General features: G+C 55.9%; 1 protein-coding gene across 6 annotated transcripts in view; it reads right to left on the bottom strand.

Moving 5' to 3' along the window:
• Positions 1-6,926: 6,926 nt before the first annotated feature.
• LOC118350071 (uncharacterized) overlaps positions 6,927-10,069 on the bottom strand; it is a 35,303-nt gene continuing 32,160 nt past the window's right edge. For 5 of the 6 annotated variants that reach the window (XR_004803218.2, XM_049115228.1, XM_049115230.1 and 2 more), the window contains one exon: positions 6,927-8,401. The gene's annotated coding sequence lies outside the window, so the exon portion shown is untranslated. The remainder of the gene's footprint in view (positions 8,402-10,069) is intronic. The other variant, XM_049115232.1, reaches the window with a different exon arrangement.

Genomic DNA, 10,069 nt, shown 5'->3' with positions numbered 1-10,069 from the left:
TGTCTCCCCAAAGGTCCTCGGACCTGGTCCTGGCCCCCAATACCCTGCCAAACGCATTCATCACGGGAATTAGAGACGAGGTGCTGCAGACGCCTTTTCGCTCACCGCTCACGCTCTGTTGAAAGCAGGACCCTGGGGGCAGGGGGAGCGTCACCCTGGCCTGGTGGCCAAAGGGGTGAGCGCAGGGGGGTGGGCAGAGAGAAAGGAGCCTGAGGGAGCCGTGGCTATGTCCCTTCCCTATTATTCAGGGCTCTCTGCGCAGAGAGGGGCCTGCTCAGGGCTTCAGGCAGAGCCGGGAGGGCGGGTTCCCGGAGTCCCGGGTCAGGTCCACGCCATATGGACCCGTTTCCACGAAGAAGCTTCCATCACATCCTGCAGCCTGCCCCTGAGCGTCTCCCCAAGGATGGCAGGTGGGGGCGTCCCCACGGGCAGTGCCCTCCAAGGGGCGGCTGAGGCCTCTGCTCAGGGCCTGTCTCCTCGTTCCCCCGAGGCTCCCACTAGGCAGGATTTCTCCTCCCTCCTAGCAAGGGTTCTGCTCACGGGGCAGGCTTTCCCCAACCCGGAAGGCTCTGCAGAAGCGTCCCTCAGGGTCCTCATCACTTTAGAATCCAACAGGGGCCCCCGGGGGGCTCAGCGGTAGAGCGTCTACCTTTGGCCCAGGCCTTGACCCTGGGGTCCTGGGATCGAGTCCTGCATCGGGCTCCCTGCAGGGAGCCTGCTTCTCCCTCTGCCTGTGTCTCTGCCTCTCTCTGTGTCTCTTATGAATAAATAAAATCTTTTTAAAAAATTTAAAAAATAGAACTCACCAAGAGAAAGAGGTGCAGGTGGGTATCACCCCCCAAACTCCAACACACAGCGTATTTCCTGCAAACACTTGGTCATGACACCTGACAAATAGCCTGAGTTTCGGAAACAAGAGTATCAAGGAGGCCGCACGACCTGTGGCACAGGCAGGGGGCAGGGAGCGCGTGTGGCGCTGGCTGGGAGGGACACGAGGCGGCTGCCCTAACCCTGCTCCTCCTGGCCTTGTTTGGAAAATTGTCAGGATCCAGAGACGGGGATGGGGCGGGGATGACGTCTTACCGCACAGACTCCTGAGGTGCCTCCTGCTGCACAGTCTCAAGGAGGCCCCGAGAGCCTGGCAAGTGCTCGACTGAGGGGCTGGGGGACCCCAGGAGGGGCCCTTGCATCCGGGATGTGGTTTGCTCTGGTCCAAAGCCCCGGCTGAGAGCCATCTACCCGCAGGCCAGCAGGCTGAGGGAGAGAGAACCTCGGAGGCAGGTGAGGACATGGCCGGGAGTCCAGGTGAGCAGGGGAAGGCTTCGGCCCTGGCGTCGGGCTCTGAGGGATGAGAGGGCCCCTCACCAGCAAAACTGGGCAGAACGAGGATGGAACGGCACAGGTCAATTCCCTTAAAGCTGGGGCGGGGAAGGGCTGTATCTTCACGGCACGTAGGACTGAAATAGTCTTCCCCCGTCGCAAGGAATCGACCTTATGGGAAAGCACCCCGGACACGGCATGGCCCAGAGCCACCCTCAGATGTTGGACATGCAGGACGATAGCCCGTGGCCTCCTGACAACAGGGGAAGGGGCTCCCGGGCACGCTGGCCACGCGGCTGGGCGGCAGGTGCAGCACGATCCCCGTGCACGGGCCGGGAGGGTGGGCGTGGGGGGCAGAAACACCCCAGAGGGGAGCCCTGCAGGCGGGGGCCACTGCGGGCGCGAGTGGGGTCTACAAAGGTGCTCTTAGGGCCCCGTGAGCAAAGGACAGGCAGCTGTGTGAACCCCGGGGGCTTGGGGCAGACCGGGCTCTGGGGGGCATGTCTGTCGATGCAGCAGAGCCAAGGGCAGAAGCCAGGGAACCCGCGGGAACAGGCTCAAGAGCAGGCGCAAAGGAAGAAGGCCTAGGACCCAACACCTTGGCCTCCGCAAGGGAGAGGACAAAGGGGATTTCACGGCAGGTCAAGGTGAGCAGCTCAGTTTCGTGGCTGAAGAACAGGAGCAAAGAGAGGCGGTGGGGCTGCCAGCAAAGATACCTGATCCGTTCCCTGGAGCCCAGCGACCGGGGGGCAGGGGGGGCGGATAGCAAGAGCTCGCCGAGGAGGGATGGAGCCCGGGGCCTCGGGGGCAGCGGCGAAGGTGGGGTGGGAGGCAGGGCCTCTGGGCAGAGACCAGCGTGGGACGCAGTGACAGCGGCCTGAGCGACTCCAGAGCATCAGCGACTGGTAGGCCACCCTGGGCCCGCAGCACGGCGGCCACGAGGAAGGAGGAGGCTGTCGGGCACCAGGAACTGGGAAGCTTCAGTTCAGGGGACCCACGGAGAGGCAGCTTACACAAGTGGAGGCTGAGAAGCTCACCTTGCGGATTTTTACCCAAGTGGACTCTGCTCTGTCCCTCCCCTCGGACAGGGTGACAGCTGTGATGTCACAGCCACCTTCCTGCAGGAAGGTCTATTCCAGCCACTCGGGCTCCCCACAGCTGGACGCCAGGGTCAGCACCCGTCGAGGCCGGGCCCGGAGCACGTTGCTCTGTCCTGTGTCCAGCCACCAGTGAGCCGCCTGGTCAGCCCCGCTGCGACTCTGCTTGGGACACCTGGTGATCTGCCTGGAGCTCCCCAGGTTCCAGGAGCGTGGGGTGGGCTCTCGCCGTGAGTGTGTCTCTCTCTGCTCATATTTCCACTTCTCAGGAGGACACCAGTCTTGGGGGGCAGGGCTCACCCAGTGGCCTCCTCTTAACTTACCCCCGATTCCAAATAAGGTCACGTCCCACCTAAGAACTTGGCACAGCTCAGCTGTGACGAGGACCCAGCCCAGGATGAAGGGGAGCCCTCAGCTGTGGAAGAGATGTCCCGGGTAAGAAGCCAGGACAGCCGAACCCTCCGCACACGAGCATCGCCCCCCCCTCCCCGGGGCCACCACCAGCGCAGGGAGCAGCAGACACCCCTCTGGATGAGGGACGCCCCTGGGACCTTCATGCCCACCCACAGCAAACCTTGTCCGCCCGCGCTTACAAGCCAAGACCGTGTGGACGCGGACGCTTCCCAGGCTATGCTCCCCTGGTCCCCCAAAGGCTGCTCCCAGGTTTTTAATTGAATGTTCTCAAATTTTGTACTCGAGACCGGAGGCACTGAGCTCTCAGAGGGCATGATTTTACAAATTGGAGAAAAAATAAAATAAAATAAACGGAAGGTCTTCTGTTCCCTCCCTGCCCCCGCTTACACCTTACGGCGAGTCCAGTGTGGGCAGGCCAAGCCCCAGAAGCCTGTGACCTGGTGTACGAGCCCAGAGGCGCCACGTGGGGCCTTGGCATCCCCACAGCATGCTCACTTCTCGTGCAGGCATCAGGGTGCCCGAGTGGGGCCAGGGACCCCCAGGACCCAGCATCCTGACCCCCGCCTTCCCCCTTCCCCGAGGCTGGGTGCGTTTGCCAGAGGCTGGGCTGACTTGCTTTAAGTGTGTGTGACTCATGCCCGAGGGCGGAAGGGCTGCCGTCAGCAGGCCGTGCCGAATCTGGGTGCCTGGCTCATGGTGTGGACGGCCAGGCCTCTGCCCAACACACGCACGGGACGGACGAGGCTTTGGCGCGCTCCCCTCTGCGAGCTGTCAGATCCGCCCCGCACTCACTCCCCAGCCCCCGAGGGCCCAACCAGACCCACCTGACACCTCTAGGGTCTCCCAACTGGGTCTCGCGGAGTTGCAAAGATGCAAAGGAAAGCTCGGACCTGCTTGCTGCCTCAGTGTCCCGCGTGGAGGAAGCCCGGCGCTGCCCACCCACCTCCTTCCCTGAAACGCTTGATGCGTAGCCTTCTCGGAGACCCAGGTCTCGAGCGGGGTGGGGACTCGCGGTGGGGATGCTGGACGTCAGCCAGTCACACATGCCAGTGGACAGAAGGTCGTAATGTCTTTAAGAGGACCCCCCGCCCCCGTTTGGACCGCGGGCCTTGCTGTTTGCAGCTTGTGCCTTTAAGCCGAGCAAAGGACACACTCTGGTCCTGACCGCCTGTACCCCGGTGGTTTCTCCTTTATTAAAACCACAGGTGCACCCGTATCTGGCGGTGCCCCCTTCCACTCCATGCAGCCCGGCGGGAGTCTGTGCTCGCTGGAGTGGCCGAGTGCGTGGGTGGGGACCACGAGGCCCCTCCAGACTCTGAGAAAGTGGACCCGATCCCGAGTGAAGGGGTGACACGTGGCACCATTGTTCCCCTCTTTGACAAGTAAGAGATCCCGTGAGCCTGGGAGCTTTATTAGAATACAGGGAAGGAGTTAGCTCCATCCCACCCGTCAGGGCTGGTGAGGAGGCACCTCCTCTGGTCTCCTCTGTGAAGTCCTGTGATGAGGCCGCGTTTAACCACAGTCTCTTGTAAGCGCGAGGCAAGAGCAAACGAGAATAGAAGTGACACGAGTCGGTGGGTGGGCAGGAAACCTACCTGCACATGGCACCTCGCAGCAAAGACAGGTCAAAGCCCTGCGGCGACCCTGGGCGAGTCCCTGGGGTCGGGGTCCTCATCCGCACTAGATGGAAACTTCAGACGAGGCGCTGGATTTAACAGACCCGCAGCCACAGAGGATGGACAAGGGGTCCGTGAGAACCACAGCCTTCTTCCCGAGCCTCACGGACACTCGTGTCCCTTGTGACGTTAAAGTGATACCCAAACTAAACCTGCACATGCATGCTTACGGTGACACCATTCTCCACATCCCAGAGGTGGACACAACCCAGAAGATGCTCAGATGATGAGTAGAGAAACAAAATAGGCGCTTGCCATGCAACAGAGCATGTGGCACCGACAAGGGCTACAATGAGGGGAACCTTGAAAACGTGGAGTTCGGTGAAAGGACCCAGTCACTAGAGACAGCGCGTCCCACGATTCCTCTGATAAGCGGTGTTCAGAGGTGGCAAATCCATGGACCCGGAGAGTGGGTTCATGTCCGCCAGAGGCTGGGGAGGCAGCGAATGGTTGCCAGAGTGTAGGTGCAGGTTTCTGTCTGGGGCGATGAAGTGTGGAAGCAGACAATGGTGATAGTCGTGTGACCTTGTGAATGCACCACCTGTCACTACTCGTACACGTCCCATTGTGTGTATTTTACCACGACCAAAGTGACTCCTATACCCAAGCGTCCATGGATAGAAGAATGGGTGAATGGGTAAAGAAGATGTGCTGACCGCTCAGCCATAATGTAGAACGGGATCCTGCCGTTGACAGCCACAGGAATGGACCTCTAGGGCATTATGCTAAGTGAAATAAGTCAGACGAGAAGGAAAATACTGAATGATCTCACTTCCAAGAGGAATCCAAAAAAAAAAAAAAAGCAAGTAGCAAAGTTCACAGACACAGCACAGACTAGTGATGCCAGGGGGGGGAGGGGGGGAAGCAAAAGAGGTGAAAGAAGCGGCCAAAGGTATAAACTTCCAGTTATAAAATCACCAAGTCAGGAGGATAGGAGGGATGTGCAGCATGGCGACTGCGGCTAACACCGTGTCGTGTATTTGAAAGTTGCCAGGAGGTAAAGTCTTGAAAGTTGTCATCACAAGAAAAAAATGTCTGCAACTATGTAGGGTGACAGGTGTTAATTAGATTCACCATGGTGCTCATTGTGCAGTGTATACGAATATGAAGCATCCCGTTGTACCCCTAAGTAATGCAGCGTTAGATGCCAATCGTACCTCAATAAAAATAAATAAACAACAAATAAAAATGGAGACTAATATACGGGTGTTATTTGTCGAGTCTGTCCACACCGGGCGCTGTGCTGAATGCTGTTGTGCTTTCTCTTTTTATGTCCCTGAGATCCTATCCCTGTTTCATAAATGAAGATGCAGGGCAGTGAAGCTGTCTGCTTGGTAGGAAACAGACCCCGGATTCTAGCCCAGGTCTATGCAACACCCAAATCCAGTGTCACCCACTAGGTGATGTGTTTCAGTCCTGAACACAGAAGGGCTTCATGGTCAACTAATTTGGGGAAGCCTTCGTTACATGGGTTAGTTAGCCTGATGGACCCATTTTAGAGCCTTAGAAGTGCTAAGGAGCATTTCGAATCTCCAAGAGAAAGACCTAAGGCACTATTTTTGTTATTTCTCAGGCCACCTGTCACTACCTGAGGGGCGTTTGGCAAACACTGGTCTCAGCCCTGCTTTGCTTGATTGCACCACGGAAGGAGAGGACGGACCTGAGTCCAAGGTGACAACCAGTAGAAAGGAGCAGGTGCTTAGTCAGGAAGTGGATGTGGAGAGGACAGAGACAAAGGACCCCCTAGGGAGCCACATCAAGTTATTCAAGATCAAAAAGCTGCAGAAATAATGCAGTGAAGGAGGCAGATCTTAGCAGGCAGATTCCATCATTGAATGAAACCTTGGAGGCCATCTAGTCCAACAATATCCATCCACCTTCCCATGCACCCACTCACTTACCCACCTGTCTACCCACTCACCACTCATTCATTCATCCATCCACTTATCCATTCATCTAGCCTTCCTTTGATCCACCTGCCTACTTATCCATCATCCATCCATCTATTCGTCATCACCCACCTACTGATCCATCCATCCATTCACTCACCCACTCATTCATCCATCCATCTATCCATCGATCTATCCATCCATTCATCCACCAGCCTACTTATCCGTCACCCATCCATCCACCCATCCACTCACCCAACCACCTAGCCATCAGTCCATCCATTGATTTATCCATCATCTATCCATATATGCATCCATCCACCTACCTGTCCATCTGTTCCTTCACAACATGTTATTTGAGGGCCTTCAATGCATGCATCATAGTTCGAGTAACTGGAGTTTTAGTAGTGAAAAAAGAAATTCTTTCCCTCTACAAGGAAAGAAAGACAAAAATAAAGACACACACGTGTATAATATATTGGAGGTATCCAAACTGTGAAGCAAAATAACCAGTGATAGGAACCAGAAAGTGATGATAAAACTCTTGCTTTTAATCAGTCATTCCCAGTGGAAATCCTTCTTAATTGAAAGTTGTCCTTTTTTTTAAGATTTTATTTATTAATTCATGAGAGACACAGAGAGAGGCAGAGACACAGGCAGAGGGAGAAGCAGGCTCTCTGCAAGGACTCCGATGCAGGACTCCATCCCAGGTCCATGGGATCACGCCCTGAGCTGAAGGCAGACACTCAACCGCTGAGCCACCCGAGTGTCCCGAAAGTCTTCCTTAATGGAACCGAAATCAATCTACTCTAGGTTTTCGCTCTTGGTGCAAACTTTGCTCTCTGAGATGCTCCTCTATCCTTTGCCAGGTATCCAGGAATCTGATTGGAACCTCAGTGAGCCTTCTCTGGCCTGCATGAGGTTCATGACCTCTGCTCTCCCTGACTGCTCACCACTCACTCAGTGTTCAATCTACGTTCACTGGATGACTCCTGGGACCAGATTCTGTGTGAAGGCTTCACTGTACAAAATTGAGTGAGGCAGAGACCTTGGTTTTGAATTGTTCAGAGTCACAGGAGGAAGAGAAATAATTACAACAAAATGTACAATGGACATATGTAGGCATGCTCTACCCAAGACTCCATTGCTGCATCAGCCTCCAATTAGCCTCCCAGACTCCAACTGGGCCTTCCCAAAGGCCCTGTCCAGTGGAGGATCCAGAAGGTTCTTTTTCGAACATGAGCCAATAGACAAGAGCACGTCAATGGTGTGTTTGTGGGAGGGTGGAGCAGAAAGTAAGTAAATTATGACAAATCTACTTGACGGGCTATTAGGCAGCATTTACAGTCATTGTGAAAAGTTCCATGTAATAAAACAAAAAGGGCTTTTCATATAACATTGAGTACAAACATAAATTGCCAAATTGAGTGTGTACAGTAGCATGACAGTGTAGGGTCTGTGTCTGTCTGTTTGTGGAAGGAGCTGGGGTTTGCTTACACTGAACGTGGCACATGAGAACAGGTCCAGAGTGCAGAGGCACCCCATGTCCGTGTTCAGGGGCCAGGAGCAACCTCCCATGTGCAGCATCTGAAGACACTAAGGAGATCCCGGGCACAGCATGAGTTCTCCAGTTGAAGAAGAAGTCACGTTTACCCCAAAGATAACCCCACTGCCCAAAGTCCATTGGGAACAGGCTGCCATTTGCAAACTCACCAAGTAAGGGCTGGGGCTGGGCTGGAGCTCCGTGCAGGAGCAGGTCTCTCATCCGAGGTCAGGAAGACTCATAGGGAGACACAGGTGCCTTCCAGGCTTCTGCTGTGCGGCATGGTCACTTCCTCCTTCAAGTGGGCTGGGGGTCCCGCTCAGTGTTGAGTCCTGTGTGCTGAGGCGACCACGTGCTCTGCAAGGGCAACCCTGGAGCATCTAAGTCACCGAGGTGCTGCTACTTCCCAGGGTCTAAACAGCACAGAGGAACTCTGGCCACAGGAACTGCTCCAATTGGGGGCTGCATGGAATAGAAATAAAGCCAAGCACGGGAGAAAGGACATGTATGCAGCTCTGGCTGGATCTTGAACGAAGCAGATGATTCCTTGTCTCTGAAGAGCTTTTGCCATGGATGGGATGGGGTTGAGGGCTCAAAGAAACAAGAGACAGCCTTCTGTCACCAACAAACGCACAGCCTAATGAGGATGGCAAGAATGACAGCAGCCAAGCCGGTCCCTCTGGGTGTTGACTGGCACCGGCCCCTGTGCTGTGGGCCCGAGGAAATGGCAGACTGGGGCAGGACCACCCCAGGAGGACCTCAGAGGAGCACCACGTGACTTGAATTCCAAGAGATCTTCATCACCTGAGTGACAAGGCAGGTGCATCAAGGGCCGACTCTGAAAACCAAGGACAGGGAGCCTGCCCTGGGGAAGACAGTCACTGGGCCCTGGGCGCTGGAGGATGCTAGGAGGGGTGGATGAGGCGCCCAAGGGCAAGGACAGGGGTGTTAGGGGTAGGGTCTCAGGGTCAATGTGGGAGGCTTGCCGGTGAGAACACCAGCCTGGGCCTACACCTCCCTGGAGTGGCGGCTCTCCATTCTCCACTGAGACATGCAGTGCGATGGGAGCATGCACACGCACACGCACACACACATGTACACACTCATGCACACACAGCCACAGACACAGGTACACACATGCACAAACATGAACACATGTGCACACATAGTCACACACATACCCAGATGCATACACTTACTCATACACATGAATTCACATGTGTGTACAAATGTGCAAACACACACATAAACTCACACAAATGCATACACTTTTGTGCATGTGCACATGCGTGTGGATATATACATCCTCTTGTGTGTGCACATGCACATGGATGCTCAAACGTGTGTATGCACGTACATACTTTTGTGCTTACACATACTCGCAAATATGCACATGCACACATATGCTCACACACTCACACATATGTATACTCACATGCACACACACACACACACACTGAACCTCAGGCTGACGAGGAGAAGGGCACCTGCCCTGTTGGTGTGAGCCGTGGAAGCAGCCCGGCCTGGCAGCCCGCAGTCAGAGCTCAAGCCCCTGCACCTGGGTGTCACAGCATGAATCATCACCTATGTGACTGGCTGCCAGGGGACAGGCAGTGTCGGACACACGAGGACACTTTGGCATGCTCCCTTTTTGTAGTGAGCCTGACCGCAGAGAGCCGCTAGGGAAGCCTTCTGGTCTGGGAGGGAGAGGAAGGGGCAGCTGGGGGAGGGAGGAAGAGAAGGAGGGGAGCCTCTCCTCCCTGGCTCTGGCCCTAGCTCCTGCCCTCCAGCCCCTGGGCCTGGACACGGGGACCCCAGCGTCCTGCGCAGCCACTCACTCTCGATCAGTCCCATCAGCTACATGAGCGAAGCGACTCTCTCTCCTTAACAGCTGAGGCCCGGCACTGGGCGGGAATTGGGGGGTGGGCAGCTCACCAAAGGGGAGCAAAATGGAGCCCAAAGTGGAGCATGAGGGATCCCTGGGTGGCGCAGCGGTTTGGCGCCTGCCTTTGGCCCAGGGCGCGATCCTGGAGACCCGGGATCGAATCCCACGTCAGGCTCCCGGTGCATGGAGCCTGCTTCTCCCTCTGCCTGTGTCTCTGCCTCTCTCTCTCTCACTGTGTGCCTATC

Source organism: Canis lupus, chromosome 10, assembly GCF_003254725.2.
Source record: "Canis lupus dingo isolate Sandy chromosome 10, ASM325472v2, whole genome shotgun sequence".
Taxonomy (NCBI): Eukaryota; Metazoa; Chordata; class Mammalia; order Carnivora; family Canidae; genus Canis; species Canis lupus.
Note: the sequence above shows the minus strand (reverse complement) of the source record. Positions and strands in the feature narration are given on the sequence as shown.